This window comes from Petaurus breviceps, unplaced genomic scaffold (assembly GCF_028583685.1).
Source record: "Petaurus breviceps papuanus isolate PSGF00001 unplaced genomic scaffold, PetGlider_PUasm1.0 90842, whole genome shotgun sequence".
Lineage (NCBI taxonomy): Eukaryota > Metazoa > Chordata > Mammalia > Diprotodontia > Petauridae > Petaurus > Petaurus breviceps.
In genome coordinates this window covers 5,226,206-5,248,786 of record NW_027187358.1, presented here as the reverse complement: position 1 = coordinate 5,248,786, position 22,581 = coordinate 5,226,206, and the positions used below count along the sequence as shown (strand labels likewise).

Sequence of the window (22,581 nt, the reverse complement as noted above, 5' to 3'; positions counted from 1 at the left end):
CTTCCTTCCTTCCTTCCTTCCTTCCTTCCTTCCTTCCTTCCTTCCTTTCTTTCTTTCTTTCTTTCTTTCTTTCTTTCTTTCTTTCTTTCTTTCTTTCTTTCTTTCTTTCTTTCTTTCTTTCTTTCCTTCCTTCCTTTCTTTCTCACTCCTTCTTCCCTTCTTTCTCTATCTGTTTCTCTCTCTATCTCCCTCTGTCTCTCTTTGTACCTCTATCTCTCTTTCTCTCAACTTTCTTCAAAGCTTAGTTCAGATACCAGATCCTACTTAAAATATTCCTTGATCCTTCTATTTGAAGTGTTCTCAAGCTTTTAAAGAAAATATTTGATAAACTGTTTTCTAATTTAACTGGTTTCCTTTGTAATCTTAAATAAATAAATAAAATCCATTTATTTTATACATTTAAGCAATTATTCTGCAAAAGAGCATAGGCCACAGGAAACAGACCGCCAAAGGGGTCCTTGCCACCAAAGAGGCTAAGAACACCTCTTCATGTGTCCCTGCTGTATATGCCAGAGAACCCAGCAGTTTAGAGCACTGGCCTTGGATTCAGGAACACCTTGGTTCAAATACCATCTCAGACACTTAATGATTGTGTGACTCTGGGCAAGTAGCTCTCTTAGCCTCAGTTTTCTCATCCATAAAATGAAGACATTAGCACCCACCTCACAAAGTTGTGATGATTAAATGAGATAATATACATAATATATAACTTAATAAATGCAATGTCTAATGCATTATATAATATGTGCAACAGGTGCTCTGCAAAGCCCTACATAAATTCCAGTTATTGGTGTTGCTGCTGTTGCTGTCTTGTAGAATTTAAGGTTCTCCCCACCCTAGGGCAGGGACTCTGTCTCTGCATCAGCAGGCGTGTCCCACAATGGAGGGACTTCATACATACTTGTTCAATGGAATTGAATCCCCTTCAGTTCTTCAAATATGCTTTGGATCCCTATGGAGAATCCAGCTCCATCCTAAGCTATTTAGAGGATGCAGAAAAGGGGTGGGTGGGAATAGCACGTTGCCCTGAGGGGGATCACAGTGCAGTAGGGGACAGAACCAGGGAAAGCAGTGACCAGAGGACCGATGATCAGGTATGGCGGCTCAACAAGCTCTTGGTGAACCACCAGTAAGGCTTCGTAGAGGAGGTATGTGAATTTGGATAGGGAGAAAGGGGATTGTTTCAGGCTGGGAGAACAGTGTGGTGAAAGGAAACTGGAAAAAGATGGGGTGAGTTTGTGGCATGTGGAGGAGAAGAATTGCTTCATAGGAGGGTGGAGGACAGCCTTTAGTTATCTCAAGGGCACATGAAATTCTACAAGTTGGCTCAGAGATTTCTTATCATTGACAAGGGATCTCAGGGGTCATCTAGTCCCTAAGCTCTTAATCCTCCTTGGAATATATGTGATAAATGATCATCCATTGATGAGGGAACTTACTACCGAGTGAAGCAGTGTATTCATAATAGCTAACATTCATAGAGTGCCTACTATGTTCCAAGCACTACACTGAATGCTTTAAAATTACTATCTTATTTGATCCTCATAACAACCCTGGGAGATAGTGCTATTATTGGCCCCCCTTTTACAGATGAGGAAACTGAGGCAAACAGATGTTTGCTCAAGGATATACAGCTATTGTCTGAGGGTGGGTTTTGATTCAAGTCATTTTGACCCCAGGTCCAGTACTAATTCAATATTACTTAAATTACCTTAATTTCTCTAGTAAAGCAATTATTCTTTGGACAGCTCCACTTCATAGAACTATAGCTTTGGAATGAAAAGGTTCAAAAGGTCATTAAGTTCAACCTCTTCATTTTATAGACGAGGAAACTGAGGTACAGAAAAGTTAAATGTCTTGTTTAGCATTAAACAACTATTAAGCATCAGTCAATGTTCAAACACAGATCAGTCAGAAGACGGATACAAGTTTTTCTGACATGGAGCTCTCTCTACTAAGAACTTCAACCAAAAATAATTTTAGTAAAAAATAGTTCTAGCAGTTTTTTTAAACCCTTAAAAAAGAAACTATCCTGAGGAGGAGGGGAGGAAGGAGAAAGAGGCAAAGGCAAGAAAGGGAACCTTTAGTCTAGGAGGTTAGAGCAGATGAAACGAACCAATAGATTAAGGAAGGCTGATCACATATAGGAAACCCAGGCAGAAATATGGGCTAACCCCTCCATTTTACAGATGGGAAACTGAGGCACAGAGCGATGCTGTGACATGCCCAGAGTCACTTAGTGAATCCGCAGCAGATTTCAGTTAAAGTGTTCTGACTTCAAACCTTGTACTCTATGTCTATACTACACTGACTAAAAGACTGAATAGGGGTTCCCTGAGGTTTTGAGCAACACTTAGGGGGATTTTCTTGCTTCCTACAGGACGAACCTATGGCCCTCAGAGGATTCTCATGGGATGGAAGTTTTTTCCAGGTAAAGGGGATTATCTCATTCAGAAAAGAGAGCAGATCTTCTATATTTATTTCATTTTCTGTAAATTCCTGGTTTTTTGTTTTATTTTTACTCAATGTCCTTTTTTCTCCACCTCCTCTCTCCCCCCACCCTTGGGTCGTACTTATTTCTACCATGGAAAGAGTGCTGGATTTAGAATATGATGATAAGTTCATCTCTGAGAGATTTTGATTAGGTCACTTCCATCCCTAAACCTATAAGCCTATGGATCAATGATTTCACAGCTGTGGGGAAATCCCTTTATGGGAGCTCCCTGTATCCAGGCTGGGTATGGGTTGTCAGCTCATCAAGGCTTTCTCTGCTGAGAAAGTCACCTCAGACACCAGAGATTGTGATGACATGTGTCATACAGTGAGTGTCAGAGGCAAGACGTGAACCCAGGCCAGTATGGCTGTCCATCCAGTACGGATGCCACTTAGCTAGCAAGTTACCCTACATTATTACCTAACTGGAGTGTTAAGGGGAAAAACTGAGCACCCTTTGCTCATTTCACAGAAAGGTATCACAAAAATTCACATTTATATAGCTTTCTCATAACATAATCCACAGCAAAACTTTGGAGGTAGGTATTACTAGTGTTTTTATTACTATCTTATAGAGAAGGCTCTGAAGTTCAATGACTTACCCAGTGTCACACAGCTAGTCAAGTGTAAGGACTCATTTTAGGTCTTCTGACCACCATGGTTTTGCCTGATATACAAGATCAAAGTTCACTCTGGTAGAAAGAGCACGCATCTGGAGTGAGGGGACCAGGATTCAGTTTGAATCCTGACTGTTCCCTCCCACCATCTACTTTTGTGACTTGGGGCAAAAGTCCCATTTTCCTTCTGTAAAATGTATGGGTTGACTAACTAACTAACTAACTAAAGGCCCTTTTAATTTCAGTAATTGAGACCTAGAGCATAAGATTTAAAGCTGGAAAGGAGTTGGGAGAGATTATCTGATTTCCCCTGGCCTCCTCCCTGTCCAATCTGCTTTAGTCATAGCATTACAGAGAGGGAACAAGGACCTGAGGGGTCATCTTATTCAATCTCCCCTATTTTATAGACTCAAGACTCAGAGGATGTGTGACTCTCAGACGAAAGACCTGCAAAGGGGTGAAGTGATTTCCCCAAAGTTACACAGATGTCAAGGGGCAGAACCACAATTTAGACCTGGGTCTTTTGATTTCCAAGCCAGCACACTCTCTCCCTTTTGCCATGATGGCTCCTTGAAATAGGGCCTTGGCACCAGCTTTCTCCTTGTTTGATGATTCTGATCCGTGGTTATTCAGAGCAATAATACTCTATCCACCTAGGGGTCAAACTGCATTATTTTTTATTTTTGGAGGGCAATTGGGGTTAAGTGACTTACCCAAGGTCACACGGCTAGTTTTTGTGTTAAGTGTCTGAGGCCAGATTTGAACTCAGGTCTTCCTGATTCCAGGGCTATTTACTGTGCCACCTAGCCACCCCTCAATCTGCTTTTAACAAACTGATTAGGTTGACTCCCTATTTCCTCTAAGATAAACTACAAGCTTCTCTCTTTAGCTTTTCAGACCCTTTATAACCAAGTCCCAGCCTATCTTTGGGACTTGAATATATACTAACACTCTGCTCCCCCAGCCTCTCCCCCCCAACTCAGCAATTCAGTGAAACTGTCTTTTTCCCTACTCCTCACACATGGTACTCTATCTCTCATTGCCATCCCTTTGCACTAGCTGTTCCTCATGCCTGGAATGTCTTCCCTCCTCACTTCTGCCTCACAGAATCTCTCCTTCAAAATGCAGTTCAAACATGACCTTTAACATGAAGACTTCCTTGGTCCTCTCAATTCCTAGTACCCTCTTTCCCTAACTAATTTGTAATTGTTGCTGTTGAGTTATGTTCAACTTTTCTTGACCCCATTTGGGGTTTTCTTGGCAAAGATACTGTTTGCCATTTCCTTCTCCATCTCATTTTACAGAGGGGGAACGAAGACAAAAAGAATTAAGCGTCTTGCCCAGGGTCATACAGCTGGTAAATGTCTGAGGCCAGTTTTGACCTCATGAAGAGTCTTCCTGACTCCAGGCCCAGCACTCTATGCCCTGAGTCATCTAACTGCTCCTTTTAGTCTCCAGCACTTGGTATTTCAAGGTACCCTCCCATCTAAGCACAAACCAGGACTGACTCTGTTTAGCTTTCAAGATCAGATGAGATCAGGCATGTTCACGGTTGTATAGTAACTTGAACTTACCTTTTGTTTATTTGAATTTGTTAGCTTTATATTTATTCTACATGTACATATATTAATTATATATATATGCACACATATGTTTATGTGCAGATGTAAATATATATACATGTATATATGCCTACCCATACATGCAGGGATATGCATATCCTGACTATGTGTGCATACACACATGCAGTACCTGACCTCACAGGACTGTTTTGAGGTTCATATGAGGTCATGAAAGTGAAATGCTTTGCAAAATTTGAGGAACGATATGCATATACACATGTCTCCCCTGTTAGAAAGTAAGCTCCTTAAAGTTAGAGGTAATTTTATTCCTTGTATTTGTATCCTCATCATTTTGTACAGTGCCTAGATCATAGCAGGGACTTCAAAATTCTTATTGATTTGTTGATTGATTAGATGGAGGGATGGATGGATGAATGGATGGAGGGATGGATGGGTGGTTGGATGGATGGATGGTATATAGAAGGATGGATGGGTGATTGGATGGATGGATGGTATATGGAGGGATGGATGGGTGATTGGATGGATGGTGCATGGAGGGATGGATGGGTGGTTGGATGGATGATGGAGGGAGGAATAGATGATGGATGGATGGATGGTCGAATGGGTAGATGGATGGTGCCTGTGTCCCAAATCTGGGGAAAGTGTTTGAAGGGATGGAGGACAGGGAAGCAGTGTTTGCTGGAAAGGATGCTAAAGTTCCCTGAGCTGGGAGATGGATATTGGGGCCTGAGCCAGGGAAAAGAAGAGGAAAGGCAGTGGTCAGAGGGATGGGTGACATTGGCAAGCAGTTATTTGTCCTGACCATACATAAAGGCTCCTCTAGAGCTTACAGACTTTTGAATGTGGGTGGCAGGGATGATTCTTGAGAAGAGAACTGTAGGTCTCTGGAAAATTCTCCCTAAAGAGAGATAAAGGCTGGATGGAGTGACCCCCAAGGAGGACTGAATGCAATGATCCAGTCTGGGCCAACTGTGTCTCTTTGGGAGTTATTTGAAGTGGGGGACAAAGGAGGAAGGGATAGGCTGTGGGAGTGGGGAATGCTTTCCCTAGCCTGATAGCCTGGCTTTTTCTTGGACTAGAAGTGAGCACTGTGTGTGCTGGGACCATTGCCCAGCTGGGCTCTGACTGCATAGAACTTCCTCCAAGGGAGCCTGAGTAACCAGCCAGGATTCCTAGCCCTTTTCCCAGAGTGCTGTGTGGACCCCACAGGACACAGAGGGATTTCTGTGCTGGTGGCATCCTCTGCCTTGTCTCTGGGGAACCAGGCAGAAATTGGTTCACTGGGGCCACAAGGAGACATTGTCCGAGATGCTTATGTGTCAGAGGTACCTGTGGCATGAAAGGGTTGGCTTACTTTTGGGAACACTACATATCTCTTCACTAGACCCTCTCATTCAGAAATTGAGAAAATACAAACCACTGGGCATCCCAATGCTTTCCACTTAGGATGCAGAATTGTAGAATTCAGAACTAGAAAGGTCCTTAGCAGTTGTCTTGTTTAAACTCTTTATTTTACAGATGACAAAACTGAAGGCCAGAAAGGTCAAGTGACTTGCTTTAAATCTTACAGGCAGTAAGGGGCAGAGTTGGGATCTGAACCCAGGTCTTCAGATTGCAAATTAAGTGCTTTCCCTACTATATGATACTGCCTCATTTGCAAGGATTTTGACCATGAAAAATCTTTATAAAAGGAAACTTTATCAACAACAGAGGAAACACTATCTAAATGAAGTCTGTTGAAATAATAGTACAATGCCACCCCCCTGCCCCTTTCTAGTTCCCCAGAGTCAATTACAGGTCTACATGAGCTTAATGCCAGTTCTGTCCTCTGCTGATGTGTTACTTCCTCTCTACTGTCATGGGCTGTGAAGTGTATTGGTTTCTGCTGGTGGGGACCATGTGTCTCCTAGCTCAGTGTTTCTCCACGCCTTTTGAGGTGTGGAAAATCTGCTACGTCTCCCCACATGCTTTATGTATTACCAGGAAAGATTCTGGGAAATTCCCTTGTAAGATCTAGACAATGGTAGGTAGCTTTTTCAGTAGAATATATATGGAACCCATAAAAGTGCCAGATCAAAGTTTATCTTTCAAATCAAACCCTTTGGTTGCTATTTAGTCACCAAAGTTAGACACCATGGTTTTGTGTCTCCTCAAAGGATTTTGATATCACCTGGAAGAAGCCATTGTTACTGCCCACAGTATAAATCCAAGTGTTTTATGCCTTGGTGTCTTTCTAGCTCTTTTTAGACAAGGGTAGAGCATTCTTCTCCAAAGGACCAGGGACTAGCTCTCCAGGAGCTTCCTGGATCCCAATTTCATTTCATTTCATTGCTATGGGTCATCAAGGGACACATGATCCAAGTTAAACATAATCTACTTCTAGTAACCACTATGGGCTGCTCACAATCACAGAAGCTCAGAGTTGGAGGATACCTCAGGGGTCATGGAGTCCAACCTATAACTGAATAGGAACCATCTCCTTCTCCGTCCTACAGCAAGTTGTCATTGAGTCTCCTTTTGAAGGTTTTGAGTGATAAAAAACTCACTCTTCCCAGGGCTAGTCCATTAACTTTTGGATAGCTGTAATTATTAGAATTTTTTCCTCCTTGTATCTAGCCTTAATATAACTTTTTATACTCATTGCTCCTCATTTTCTCTCTGGAACCAAGTAGAACAAGCCTAATTTATCTTCCACATGATAATCCTTTAAATACCTGAAAACCCCAACCATGTTCCTTCGTAGGTCTTTTCTCATGTAGTCTAAATATTCTTAGTTTCTTTAAACAGTCCTCATTTGGTATAGACTCTGGTTGCCTCAACATTCTTGTGGCCATACAAGCATCGACCATAAAAGTAATGTCATATTCTGGATCAGATTATCCTCAGGAGCTCAGCAGAAATATTGCCCAATGAGAATGCTCATACAAACTCAACATTAAAGCCAGAGGGGAATCTCATGTTAGTGCTGCTTTCCAGATCAAGTATAACAAGTTAAAAGATTAACTATCAACTATTCTCTTCTCCCTGTTTTTGGCATATAGGGTCAACTCAACCTCAATCAGTCTTTTGTTGTTGTTCAGTCATGTCTGACTCTTCATGACTCCATTGGAAGTTTTCTTGGCAAAGATGCTTGAATAGTTTGCCATTTTCTTCTGTGGCTTATTTTACAGATGAGGAAACTGAGGCAAACAAGGTTAAGTGACTTGCCCAGGGTCACATAGCTAGTAAGTTTCTGAGACTGCATTTGAACTAGGGCTTCTTGACTTTAGACCTGGTGCTCTATCCACCGCACCACCTAGCTGCCAGTTCAATTATTCTAACCCAACTCTATTCAACTCAACTCAATTCAAGTCAATGCAACTCTGCCCAATGTAACTCAACTCAACTCAACCCAAGTAAAGCAAACTCAGGTCAAACCAACCAACTCAGCTAGTATTTGTTAGTGTTCAGTCCTGTGTTATATACTGTGGGATGATACAAAAGGTGTAAAAAGCATAGTCTTTGCTCTTGAAGAATTTGTAGTTTAGTTGGTGCAATAAGATGAAAAAATACATGAAAAAAGTAGAGAACATCTTGAGACAATATGTGAACAAGTGTTAAAATCTATAAATTGAGTGCCAGGGTATGTGATAGATATACCTTAAGGTAGTCAGAAAGGTGAGACACCAGTATCATCTGGCATTATTGTGGGTGTCTCCATGGCATTTAAAAATGAACATTTAGGCCTTAAAGGACAAATATGGCTAAAATGTAGAAAGGTGTCAGAGTGGCAAATAACCTGACCAGTAGCATTGGAAAATTTCTCCACAGCTCTTTTTTTCCCCCAACTATCCTTCTTCCTTCTTCCTCTTTAAACTCACTCAGCACAAGTTTCTCAGGACATCAAAACTGAGATGTCCCATGGTTGGTTCTCTATAGAGAGATGACCAAAAAGATCTGAGAAAGCTAAACATGAAGGAAAGAGAACAGGTGTATGATTTCTCAGATGCCTAGTTTCTGATTTCTTTTCAACTGAACCTGATTCTTCTCATTTTCTGGGTGGTATGGAAGTCTTTGTATTTTTATTTAAAACAAGTTGAAAAAATGGTTTGTTCAGAGCCATTTTCCTATGGATGCAGATCAAGTGGCTTCTTCTTTGTTGGGTGTTTTGGGTGTTGCCTAGGTCACGGTGTCATCTTTGGGAAGGTCGACGGCCAAGTTTCCAAGGGTTTTAATTGCCAGGCAAGATTATGCTCATAAAATAACGGGGCTTGGTTCACTTAGAGGCCTGAGCCAGGTCTTTGCTGAGGTCTATAATTTCTTTTCCCCTATAGCTTGCTGTCTTTGAGTCTTTTAACACATAATTTCCTCCACAGATGTGAGGGCAACTTAAAAGGGGCATTGACTCTGACCTTTTGAAGTTGGCTGTTTCTCATCCCAGGGCCTCTTTGTATGCACAAGTTCGACACTCTAGAAAAGTGAGAGCCCCACATGCACTGCTCTGTTTAACTGGGCAACACTGTTCTGTGTTGGTGCCCAGTTTAGGGCCCTTTGAAAACACCGAGGAGCTGCCTTTTCTCAGCTCAGGCATTTTGGCAACCACTGTGCAGCAGTGGCCTGGCTGGGAGGAGACCTGTGGTTGTATTAGGGACATGTAGTCTTTAGTTTTAGGGAAATATTTCCCAGGGTCTAGTTGAGGTACAGAATGTATCAGGAAAATGGGATGGGATGGACTGGAGTTTGGAATTACCACTGTTCATTTGGGATGGTGTTTGGGCTTGCTGAGGTTTTGGAAATCGACCTTAAATCTTCCTAATTCTGAGAATGGACAGTGGGGGAGCACATATATTTTCTAGCTGCCTTGGCATGTTGGAGAATTGGAAGCTTACTCTGGTACTTGTGGTGTCCCTGATTTTGTCTAAGAAAGCACAGCAAGTTCTAGGTATATGACAAGTTTTAGGAAGTAGAGAGTCGGGTTGAGGAAGTGAAGCAATATCTGGGATAACCCTGTGGGCACAAAAGGGCTTGTTTTGTACATGACTGACCAACTGTAGCATGTTGTAGGGAAAAGAGCCTCAGCCTTTAGGTCAAGGGGGACTGGATCTGAATTCTACCCCTGCCAGACTACTAGATCTGTGTCCATGGCAAGTCACCTAGTATCTCGGAATTTGTTTCTCTATTTGTAAAATGATGATAGAGACAATTATATTACCTACCTCACTCTGTGAACCTAAAAGCACTCTGTAAATACATGTTGCTATTATTATTTGCTACACTAAAGGAGATGTAGCAAGCATCAATACATTTATTCTGTCAACCTTATCCTACCATTATACTGCAAATTCTGTGATGCCAGGTACCAATCAATGGTGGTTGAATTGAATTGTATCTCCTCCAGTGCTTAGCCCCGTATGCTATACGTGGTAGGTGCCTCATAAATGTTTGTTACATGAATGAATAAATGAGTCACCGTCATCCAGTGTACCCAAACCAGGGCTCTGTACCATGGAGAATACAAAGAAGTATCAGCTATGATTCTTGCTCTCAGAGAGTTTGTAGTCTGATTGGGCAGACAAGGCACATTGATGAATCAACATAATATAACACTAGAGACTAAGTTTTAACCTGTATGAGATGAACAAAATGCTATAGGAGAACAGGAAGAAATCAGAGTGAGTTGCCATGGTTTGACAAGGCTTCATGGAGGAGATGGAACTTCAGTTGCGTCTTCAAGGAAGGACAGCAGGATTTGGGTAGGCAGAACTTTCATAGACGGGCAGGTCTGGCATAGGGAATATCATGAATAAAGCTATATTGGTGGGAGAGGGTATGGGATGAAAATAAGTGTGGTCACGTGTAAGTGTGTGTTTCTGAAGTGAGATGGGGAGGGGAGGGCAGTGTAGAGAAGTTCTAATTAGGAAACCAGGTGTCCCTGGAGTAAAGAGTATCTCTAGGCAGGGGAACAGTGACCCAAGCGTTAGTTTAGAGTACAGGGTGGTACCAAATAGATGGTGGTGGGCCTTCAATACTGTGCTCAGGAATTTGGATTTGATCCTGAGAAGAATGGGGAATTTGTACTTAACCTGATAGTCACTGAGTGAGTGCTGGAATCATAGACCTTGAAAGGGACCTCAGACGTCTAGTTCCCATCATCTCTGATGAAGAACTCACTCTCCCACACGCTCACCAGGTGGTCTTCCAACTTTTTCAAGAAGATTTCTGGGGAGAGGGACCCCGCTATCTCTTGAGATGGGCCCATCTACTTTTCAGCAGCTTTAATTGTTATTAAGGGTTTTCTGACATTCAGCTTAGATTAGTCGTATTGTGGTTTCTGCCCCATTGCTTTGAATTCTTCTCTCTGGGGCCAAGGAAAACAAGTGTGATCTTTCTTTCATGTGAAAGAACATGTTTGGCTTTAGAGCTCTAGAAGTCTCCGGGTTGCTATGAGGAGAGCCATGAAGATGTCCCTATTTAATCTCTTTACACTTCACTGCCAGCTCTTTCTCTTGTCCCACAGAGCCAGCCACCATATTATTCTTACTGGTTTCCCTTCCCACATTCCTTTTCCAATCTCAGAATCTATATCTATGTGTATGTATGTGCATACCCCCCCACACACACACACATTTATACACACACACACATTTTCATATACACATACTTTTTATGTGTGTATGTATATATGTGTGTATGTGTAGAAATAATAATATCAATGCACACATATATAATGCTTTCTAGCCCGGAGTCTCTTCTGAAAGCAAGGAAAAGACAAAGGTATGAGCCTCCTTCCCTACTGTTGTCTCGGGATGCTGGGAGAGTTGTTGTCTGTAGATAGATCTGGAATTGCCCAAATGAAAACAACTCCTCTCCAACAAAAGAGAAATGCTGTTGTTTATGAAGAGTCCAGAGCTTAAACCCAAATGATCCTCCCAACCTAGCACCCTCATCAGTGGCATCCTGTAGCAATGGGAAGAGGTCCAAGCTGGATCTCAAGAGATGTGGTTTTCATTGTTGACACTGATAGACATTAGGCATGCCAAAGAATTCTGGAGCTGAAAGGAACCCTGGGGTCATGAGTTATGCCCAAGTCATTTCATCTCTCTGAACCTCTGTTTCCTTGTTTGTATACCTACTCAGCCTACCTACCTCCTAGGGGGATTGTGAGGAGTGGATGAGGTAGAGGATTTTAAATGCTTTGGAAAGAATCATTTTCTCCATTTGGGGGAGTGAGGGACCCACCAGAGTCCCATTAGCTACAGGACAGTGTGATGATGGGAACCCACTTACTCTTGTAGTTTCTTGGCTATGTCTAGTGCCAAGTTCTAGCAAAAGGCAACATAGGTTCCTGGTTGATTAAGAGAATTTTCAATCGATTCCTCTCTTGTACCCACTTTGTTCCCCTGGGCAAAAAGATTTTTCTTCTTGATAACAGAGAGGGTCCTAAATTTACTTAACCACCTAAGCCTTCAGGAATGCCAGTCTATCTGAGGTTTTAAGTAAATCTTTCCCTTGCACCTTCCTTCTTGAGAATAGTAAACAGCATGGACTAGAATGAGTGTTTCCCTCCCTGCTCATTGCTTTCAGGTTTCAGCACACCAAAAATGCCTTAACACAGGGTGCTACAGTGCTGAGTTTGGGGGTCAAAGGACCCAGGTTCAAAATCCAGCCCTTCTACTCACTACCTATGTTACTTTGAGCAAGTCAGGAAACCTCTCTGGGCCTTAGTTTCTTTATTTGTCAAATGAAAGGTTGAATTTTATCTAAATGAATACCAGCTTTAATATCTATGATCTGTGATTTTCTTGTTACTAAGTAATGTGGATGTCTCTTCTTCCTCTTACCCAGGGAGGAAAGGAGACTTGAAACTTGTAAACCTCAGACCTAACCCAGTGATCTGCTTCCCCTCCCCCCAAAGTTTCCTCATCTCTATCCTTCCCTAATCCAGCTCATTGAGAGAGATCCCTTCACTCCCCATCCATCCTGTCCCTCAGAGGCCCCCACTCTGCTCATTCTCCCACAGGGCTGATATTTCTCTCTATCCCAGCTGGCTGGAGTTTTTAGAAATAACAATATCTCAGGGGGGAAGGAGAAGGGGGTGAATGGACCCCTTTGTCCAAGTCTCTATGAAACCAGATTAATTATGCATTGCAGAGCACAGTGAGAGAGGCCTGCTTTGGGCCTCAATGCAATGAAAGGACAGTCCAGGCTTGAGAGCGAAAGAATTCCCATTTCCATCACAGGGACAGACGCATAATGACTGAAAGCTGGGAGAATTTTAAAAAATGGCAATGAAACAGTATTTTGTATTTGCCGCTTGGGAGCTGTTGTCTCTGGGGTTTTACCCAAGTGATTCCCTGACGTCTTCCCCCCCAGTGCCCTCCCGAGGCGGCTCTGCTTTGAGGATTTTCAAGTCCTTTCTTGGTTACCAGGGGAGATTCGGCAAAGTGTTTGGGGCTTTAGTGAATGAGAGAGAGAGAGAGAGAGAGAGAGAGAGAGAGAGAGAGAGAGAGAGAGAGAGAGAGAGAGAGAGAGTACAGTGTGGGATTGTTTTTGTGTGTATGTATGAGCATGTAAGAATATATCGTGAGTATGTGTGTCTGGGCGTGCATGAGTATCTGTATCTCTGGGTATATGTTTTGTGAGTTATGTCTCTATGTGTAAACTGCATGCATGTGCTTATGTCTCTATTTCTTTGTGTCTGTGAGTGTGACTCCATGGGCATCTCTTGGTATTTCTCTGTGTGTGTAATACATCCAGAACTTACTTGAATAAACTCTAATCCCCAACTTGAAGCAACATCAGCATCATTTTGTCCCCATAACCCTTTGAAAGGGAGAGAAGTCAGCTTTTAAGAGAACAGTATGGTTTGAAGTCAGAGGACAGGTTCAGGTGCAGTTTCTGTCAATTATTACCTGTGTGATCCTGGGCTGGTCACTTAACATCTGCCCTGTCTCAGTTTCCTCACCTGTAAAATGGGGATAATAATAATGATAGCATCTGCCTTCCAGTGTTGTTGTGAGGATCAAATGGGATAATAATTGTAAAGCACTTAGTGCGATGACTGGCTCATGCTAGGCACTTAATAAATGATTGTTTCCTTTCTTCATCCTTTCTCTAAAGTTCCCCTCCATGTCCAAATCTATGGAACAAGTACACAGAACTCTAAGCAGGAATTGTAGCCCTTGGGGAGATTCTGCTGCTCAGGGCTGGAGGGGGAGGGGGCAGTGTGAGGATAGGGTGACTCAAAGCATGGACACTGCTGTACATGGGGGAGGAAGGCTGAGAACAGAAGTCCTAGGAGAGGAGGAGGCTGAGCATCTGGGAAGAGAGGGTATGGGGTTGGGGATGGAAAAGAAACTTGTGAGCTGGGCACTGGATTTGTTGAGGGAGATGTGAGTGAATGTCCTTGGATGGCAACAAACAAGAATGTGGACTGGATGGAGTGAACATTTAAGGGGGAGAGTGGTGTCTGAGTATGCTAACTCCTCCTTCTAGCCTGAGTGAGAGAAGGAGCCTTGGGGAATTGTGGTGTCTTCAGGAGAAAGGTGGGAGGACCAGGAGAGAGAGGGAATGATAGGGGAAGAGATGTAGGTTTATAGATTGAATGGTTATTTAATCTGGTTCTCTCATTTTACAGATGAGGACATTGAGATCCAGAAAGAGGAAGTCACTTAGTCCCTGCCTAACTTAGTTTCATCAACTGCAAAATGGGTACAATAATAGCAACTACTTCCCAGAGTTGTGAAGATCAGATGAGATATTTATCAAGCTCTCAGCACAGTGCCTGGCACATAGTAAGTGCCATATGAGAATTAGCTCATTATTAAATGACTTGCCTAAAGTCACATAACTAGAGCATGGATTTGAACTCATGATCTATAAATCTAAACTCACTAATATTTCCACTGAGCCCTAACAGAGGTAGCTTGCAGAGGTCATAGTAGAAGTGGGAAACAGGAGGTGAGAGTCTGGGGAGGGAAGAAGAGATGGTGGCCAGCACCCTGCCCTGATTTCCTTGCTTTTCCCCTTCAGATCATATGAGAAGATATCTATAAAGCACTTAGCATTGTGCCTGGTAGTTGGTAGGTGTTCCTTTCTTTTCCCTTTCAGTGGATCCCATATAGATCCTAGATGGCCCAGATGATATTCTTTCATAGGCCAGGATTTAGATGGAGACAGAAGAGACAGTTTAAACTGTACCTAAGGGAAGGCTAACTTGGAGAGGGGTATGATGAGACCCTGTGGGATATTAGCCCCAGGGTAGATGAAAGGATCAGGTCAGTTGAGCAGCTGGTGCTGAGGCAGAGGTAGGGAGTGGCCAGGGAGCATGCCTCATGGAGGGAGAAGGGTGGGCCTCTGTCTGGATGATGGCATATCCCTGGGTGATCCATGCTAATTCTGGCTCTGAGTGAATTTTATTTGGAGGTATACAGAATGCTATTCTGCTCTTACTGCACTTGATTCCCATCCCTGGAATAGGTGCAGTCACTGAGAAAACCAAAGGTATTCCTACTTTTCCCACCAACTCATCTCTCCCCAGCCTTTAGGCATTAGGTTGGGGTTCATAGGGGGCCTTTCTCACTAGGAATGAGGCAATACCATGAGATATGATAGTGAAATAGGCCAGAGACTAGTATCAGAATGAGAATTCCTATTGGTCCCTGGGAAGTTGGGGTGATCCCTATGAGTTCTGTACCCACACGTACAGATTAGGAAAGCCTCAAAGTGTTTTGGCTCACAAAGACAGGGCTCAGGCTTTTTTCCCCTCTCAAACTCTCTGACTATTTGTGCTGCCACACTAGAGCCCCAGGGGAAAATCCCTTTTAGAAAGCTTATGTTTGGCTCATGTCTAAGATTTACCCAAAAGAGGAGTAGAAAGACACTGAATGTACAATACAGATCAGATATGGGACAGCTATTTATTTTCTTCTCACTAAAGAAATTACCTAATTGCTGTTTCAGAGGTCCAAGCTGAATCTCTGACCCTGGATCATGTCCACCTTTGTGCTTCCCAGAGTAGTAAGTCATGAGTGATAGTGGACTCGTCACTCTTTTGAGCCTCACTTTCCTCATCTGTAAAATAGAGATAATAATAGCTATAGTACTTCCCTCAAAGGGTTGTCACAAGGATAAAATAAGTCTTAGGGCATTTTAAAGTTTTAGTTACCTTTTAATTACCCTAAGACGTTTGGGACATCCTGTTTCAAGCTTTAAAAATCCATAAGCATTCTAAATATCACCTATTATCACCTGTCTCAAATAGTTACTGTGAGCAAAAGACTTTATAAACCTTAAAGTACTGTAAAAATGTAAGTAAATTATTATTGATTTCTTCTTCTCCCCTCATCTTCCCTCACCAAGTTTCTATAATATAACAGCAAAGAAGATGACAATAATCCCTTCAAAGCCTTTCATCCGTGTTGTGAGCGACATGGGCAATAGTTAAGTAAAGGAATGCTGGTCAGGGTGATGCATGTCCTGAGACTGTCCTCGTAGCTGTGAAGCCCTGGAAGAAATCTTGCTACTAAAAAGTGTTATAATATTTATATTGCCTTTCTTGATTATTATGAAGCTTTTGACTCAGTTCTGTTCTCATGTTCTTAATCATGTACTACAACTTTATAAATTAGAATCAAGCATAATGAGAATGCTAAAATAGTTGATGTCCCTATGGAAAGCACATCGCCAACACAATAACATCAAGAAAAATTGATATAGAATGGAGCTTTTTTTCCAAGAAGACAATTGAGGGTTTCTCTGGTTTTGTCTCACTTTAAATTCTTTATCATCACTCCTGAATAGACCTGAGTATAGCTTTCAAGTCAATGAAAGAGTCCAAAACATTCTATCAATCATTTGATGTGTGTGAATGACATCAAGTATTTGGCTTCATTGGGCAGTCCATTAAATAGCTTGTAAAAACTTCCTCTGATGATATTGAAATGTCATTTTGACTTGATAAGTGAAAAATTCTTAATGTATAACAAGTAAGAGTAAAGACTGAAGGTTTTGGGCTTGAATCAACAGATGAGGCAACACTTAAAAATATCTTGGTTTTCTTTAGGCAAGACACATTAAGCAAAATATTGTCAAGGAAAAACCTAAGGCTGTGTGTGCTAAGAGACTCTCTGGCATCCTGAAGTGAAAACTTAATAGGAAGGACATGTTGGGAGCAATGAACACCTATGCAATTACCAATAATATTGTTTGTTTTGGGCATAGTAGGATGGAGATAGGTCCAAACAATAACTCAATAGTACCCATTATATTTCACCGTGTGTATGTGTATTCAAGAATGTATTGTGAGCATGTATGTCAGTGTGTGTCTGATAGCAAATGATATGTGGGGTGTATGGCACCCATGGCAGCTATAGCAAGATTAAGACTTTCTCATTGAAGAGGAGGAATATGACTAACAAGTCCTCTTAGAGCACACAGCAGTACTCAAACCCTAAAGGCGGCTTGTCATCCTTCATCCTTACACCATGAACAGCCCATCTTTTCTTTCTACCATACTGTTCCATGATGATATCTCGTACTCCGGTTCTCTGAATTTCCTCACTGCAAAACAATAACATAGTAGATGTATTGTAAAAGACTGACTATATTTCCCTCCCTCCTATCCCACCTCCCACTTGTTCTATTCTCTACTTTGATCCTGTCCCTTTTCAAAAGTGGGTGCTTCCAACTTCCCTCCCCCCCAGCCTGCTCTCCTTTCCATCATCCCCCCTCACATCTCCTTCCCCCCCATATTCTCCTGGAGGGTGAGATCCCCTATTTAGTGTGTATTTCCCTCCCTCCTCAAGCCAGATTCAATAGGAGTAAAGTTGACCCATTCCCTTTTGCCTTCCTATTCTTCCCCTCCATTGTAACCATTTTCCCTTGCCTCTTCTGTATGAGATAGCTGCCCCACTCTGTCTCTCCCCATCTCCTCTCATTATATTCCTCTCATCTCTTAATTTCACCTTTTAAGTATCATCCCTTCCTGTTAAATTGGTCCCGTGCCCTCTATCTATGTATACCTGTAAATGTATATACACACATTCACATATGTATTCATATGCCCGCATACCCTCATATAAAGACATATATATATATATATATATATATATATATATATACACATAAACACACATATTTCTAATCCCTTCAACTACTGAGAAAAGTTTCATAAGTTACAATTATTGTTTTTCCATGTAGGAATGTTAATAGTTCAACTTTGGCCAGGCGACTCAGCAAGCAAGAGCACCGGCCCCAGTGCCGGGACGACCCGGATCAAATCCGGGCCCAGACACCCAGCACCACACCCAGAAACAACAACTGGCCGTGCAACCCCGAGCAAGCCACTCAACCCTGATTGCTTCAAAAAAAAAAAAATAGTTCAACTTTGATAAGTTTCTTATGATTTCTTTTCCCTGTTTACCTTCTCATGCTTCTCTTGCTTCTTGTATCTGAATGTCAAATTTTCTATTCAACTCTGGTTTTTTCAGCAAGAATGCTTGAAAGTCCTGTATTCCACTGAATGACCATATTTTCCCCTGAAACATGATACTCAATTTTGCTGGGTAGGTGACTCTTGGTTTTAATCCCAGCTCCCTTGACCTCCGGAATATCACATTCCAGGCCCTTCGATCCCTCAGTGTAGAAGCTGCCAGATCCTGGGTTATCCTGATTGTGTTTCCACAATATTCAAATTGTTTCTTCCTGGCTGCTTGTAATATTCTCTCCTTAATCTGGGAATTCTGGAACCTGGCTATAATATTCCCAGGAGTTTTCTTTTTGGGATCTTTTTCAGGAGGTGATCGGTGGATTCTTTCAATCTCTATTTTGCCCTCTGGTTCTAAAACATCAGGGCAGTTTTCTTTGAGAACTTCCTGGAGGATGCTTTCCAGGCTCTTACTTTGGTCATGGCTCTCAGGCAGTCCAATAATTTTTAAATTATCTCTCCTGGATCTATTTTCCAGGTCAGTGGTTTTTCCCATGAGATATTTCACATTGCCTTCTATTCTTTCATTTGTTTGGATCTGTTTAACAGCATCTTGATTTCTCATAAAGTCATTAGCTTCCATTTGCTCCAATCTAATTCTGAAGCAATGATTCTCCTCAGTGAGCTTTTGAGATTCTTTTTCCATCTGGCAAATTCGACTTTTTAAGGCATTCTTCTCCTCATTGCCTTTTTGAGCCTCCTTTGCCATTTGAGTCAGTCTGTTTTTTAAGGTGTTATTTTCTTCAGTCAGGCTGTTGACTCTCATTTCATAATTTTCTTTCATTGTTCTCATTTCTCTTCCCAATTTTTCCTCCACTTCTCTTATCTGCTTCTTAAGGTCCTCTATGGCCTGTAACCAGCTTGTATTTTCCTTTGAAGCTTTTGGTGCAGGAGTTCTGACTTCACTGATTTCCTCCTGTTCCATGCCTTGCTCCCCAAAATAGGAGTGTAATGTTGGAATCTTCTGTCTGCTTTGTTTCCTTTGCCTGCTCATTTTGCCACTCAATGATTTGACTTTTGGGCTTTTTGCCACAGTAGGACTCTGCCACCAGACAGGGGAGTTTTCGTCCCAAACGCTGGGGTTTTCTCAGCTGCCGGAGGTATTAGATGGGTGCCCTCTCTGAGGTCTCTATACTCTCTGGCAAGCTGGACACACACCCCAGGACCTCCACCCTAGACTGCAATCCAGATCCAAGCAGGTTAAAGCAAGAGTGATTACCCCTCAGACTGGTGCTTGGTCCCCCTACACTCTGCAGGCCAGGGGCTGAAGCCTGCCGGCGTCTCAGCGGTTTCTCGCCCCGGGGGTAAAAGCCATGCACTCCCACTTACTGGGTCCCAAAGTCCAGACCACACTGGCCTCTCACCTTGTCCTTCGCATCTATGTATTGATAAATCTGGAAACGGCCACAGCTGCTGCTGATCTGGAGTCCCTCCGGCTGGCGGCTGGTCAGGCCCGCCCTGGGGCTAAAGCAGCGGGGTGGTGCTGGGCTCGGCTCCCAGAGCGTTGCGCTGGCTGATTCCTGCGGGCCTGCCGGGCTGTTCTCAGAGGGAGGTTAGCTTCTCTGTGTCATTTTGTGGGATCCGCAGCTCCAAAGTTTGTTTAGAGTCCCCTTTTTACATGGATTGGGGAGGGTGGAAGCCGGAGCCGCGGGAGGGTTGTGCTTCTACTCCGCCATCTTGGCTCCGCCCCCCAGACATTATCCTAAGAAAAGATTATTCTTATGGAACCTGGACTCATTCATTGATGCAAATTATGCAGTGAATTAGTGAAAACTCCAGTGTATCATTACAGATTGCAAAAAATTTAGCATTTACCAGATATGTAGGCAAACATGATCAGGTGGCTAGGATTATACAGCGAAGCTTATTAGCTTTAAAAACTGACAGATGACAAATTCCCCATATGCTATCCCTAAATATTCTTGAGAATTCAATCAATAAACTGTATTGGAACCAGATCATTATTACAGATAGATCTGTTGTCCATGACTGCTCAGACAGCATTGATCCATAAAAACATAAGGACAAAATTGCAAATAGATGTCACTATGTCAAGTAATTTCTAAGCCACATTGTAATGGGAATGTAAATTTTTAAGATCTTCCCTGCCCCTAGGCTAAAGTACACCTGGACCCTGGGGTGGGAGGCTTGTTTTTCAGTAGATACTTCTTGATTGGCCAGTGAGTCAATAAGGTTGTTACATTCTCTGAACCAGGAGAAGGCTATATAAGCCCTGATGTGTAGCTTTGTTTTGGGGGCTCACTTTGAGAAGTATTCTGTGATTTGATCAGATGAAACTATGGGAAGCCGTTGTTGAGAGTCCCCCGGCTTTGAAAAACCCAGATGTTGAAACCCAGATGTTGATTTGGTATGGATGTAATGGTTGGACAGTTTGGAAACTATCTACTTGATCTGTCTCTCTGTCTTGATAATTCTGTCTGTATACTCTGAAGTTCAGGGTGCTGACCTTTTCCCCCTGAATGAGGTAAATGATACATGTTTGACTGATTAAAGTAAGCTTGTTAACCCATTTTGAGTTGCTTTCCTTTATCAAAGCAGATCTAAGAACCTGTGCTGGCAGCCACCCTGGGGACGCTTGGGGTGCTTGCTGCTACACACATAGAATGAAAAACTTTCAAAATACAGAGATCTATCAGAGCAAATCAAAATCATGTAGAAATAGGATGAGGTACATATCATCATTACTTATTATCCCGTCTATTACTGGAATTGTCTTAAAGGTGCTTTGTGTGAGCCAATAGGAAATGAACTTGTATCCTAATACTTTTATTCAGTTACAAACAACCATGTTCAAAATCGAATATTCAGTAGAGCTTAGAGAAAACCATGGTCTAATGTCATGTCAGCTGAAATGTTTATCTTCTAGCAATGAATTCGTCAGATATAGGAGCAAATCCTCCCAAAAGTTCCCTTTCATAAAATTTTGAAATGATAAAGAAAATTCCTCCTTCATACTCTATGAAAAAATTCATTTCAATAGCTCAAGGATCTGATATTTTATCCAGGTGGATGGATACTCTCTTCATTGATGCAGATCTTGGGCTTATCAAGCTTTAGCGGATCTCTGTGTGCTTCCATGGTTGAAAAAATAACTAAGTCTCTACTGATCAATATTTCCAAACTTAACTAGTCTGGTCCTCAGATGAAAGACAATGCCATTTCTGGGCTTGTGATCAAATCTTTCCCAGCTTAGTAGGACCTTCTAGGGCCTGTGTTCTACTAGCATAGCCACCTCCATGTTATGATGATGCATTTTAATAGGACGCCAATGAAGTACTACTAATAATTCAGTCCCCAATGTGCTATCCAAGAAAAACCAAACAGCATCAAAGAACACAGAATTGGAACAGTGGATCAAAGAACAAATCATAGAAACAATAGAGAATTTCATTTAAGACAATGACAACCATGGGGCAACATAACAAAATTATCAGGATGCAGCCAAAGTAGTCATTAGGGGAAAATCTATGTCTCCAATCACTTTCTTCAACAAAAGGGAGAATGAACAAATCAACAAATTGGTCATACTACTAAAAAACTAGAAAACCAACAAATAAAAAAAAATTAAAAGCAAAAATTGAAAATCAAAGAACAAATTAGCAAAATTGAAAACAAAAATATCATTGAATTAATAAATAAAACTAGGATGTGGTTAAAAATAAATTAAAAATAGATAAACCATTAGCAAATTTGGTTTTTAAAAGGAAGAAAAAATTGGAAAGAGTGACTGGATCAAACCAAGTACTCAGTGAAGAAATCTATATTATGCAACACAATCTTGGAAAGTTTAGTACTTTTTTTTAGGAGTCATTTTCTGAAATATCTCACCGGGGGGGGGGGGGATGTCATAAAAATGGATGTTACTATTACCACCCAAAGTCACTGAGAGAACATCTGTAGCTACATACCTTTATGCCTCCTTTATGAGATCATTATGATGATGAGATATCTATATCTGTGTCTGTATCTGTGTCTATATCTTTGTCTCTGTAATCTATATTTCAAATATGTCCTTGATGAAAATATAACAAAAGAATGATCTGACTTTTGCAAATGATTACCTGCAGTCCATCCCATCTTTACAGTCTCATAAAAGATATAAGACTCTGGCTGTGATTTTTGTTTATTCATTATGAAAAGACATTTGATATATGTAATATGGATTTGGTACTTGCTCAGACTACATAAAATGGTGTCATCCACATGGAGATGGTAGGGAATTATTCCTTGGAGACTAGCATGTTAGAGCACATGTAGACATTCTGCATTGGATTGCTATGTGTTCAAGAGTAACTTATTTTCTATTTGTTGTATAGCTGGAACTGACAGTATCTTTAAAAAGGAATGATCCAGCATCTGTTAGGACTTTTGCAATATTTATGTCTGATGGAGTAGGTAATTC

General features: G+C 41.8%; 1 long non-coding RNA gene across 3 annotated transcripts in view; it reads left to right on the top strand.

The window, feature by feature from the left end:
* LOC138148778 (uncharacterized) overlaps positions 1-22,581 on the top strand; it is a 128,810-nt gene that overhangs the window by 18,168 nt on the left and 88,061 nt on the right. For all 3 annotated transcript variants that reach the window (XR_011165166.1, XR_011165168.1, XR_011165167.1), the window contains exon 2: positions 2,381-2,431. This is a non-coding gene — a long non-coding RNA (uncharacterized lncRNA). The remainder of the gene's footprint in view (positions 1-2,380; positions 2,432-22,581) is intronic.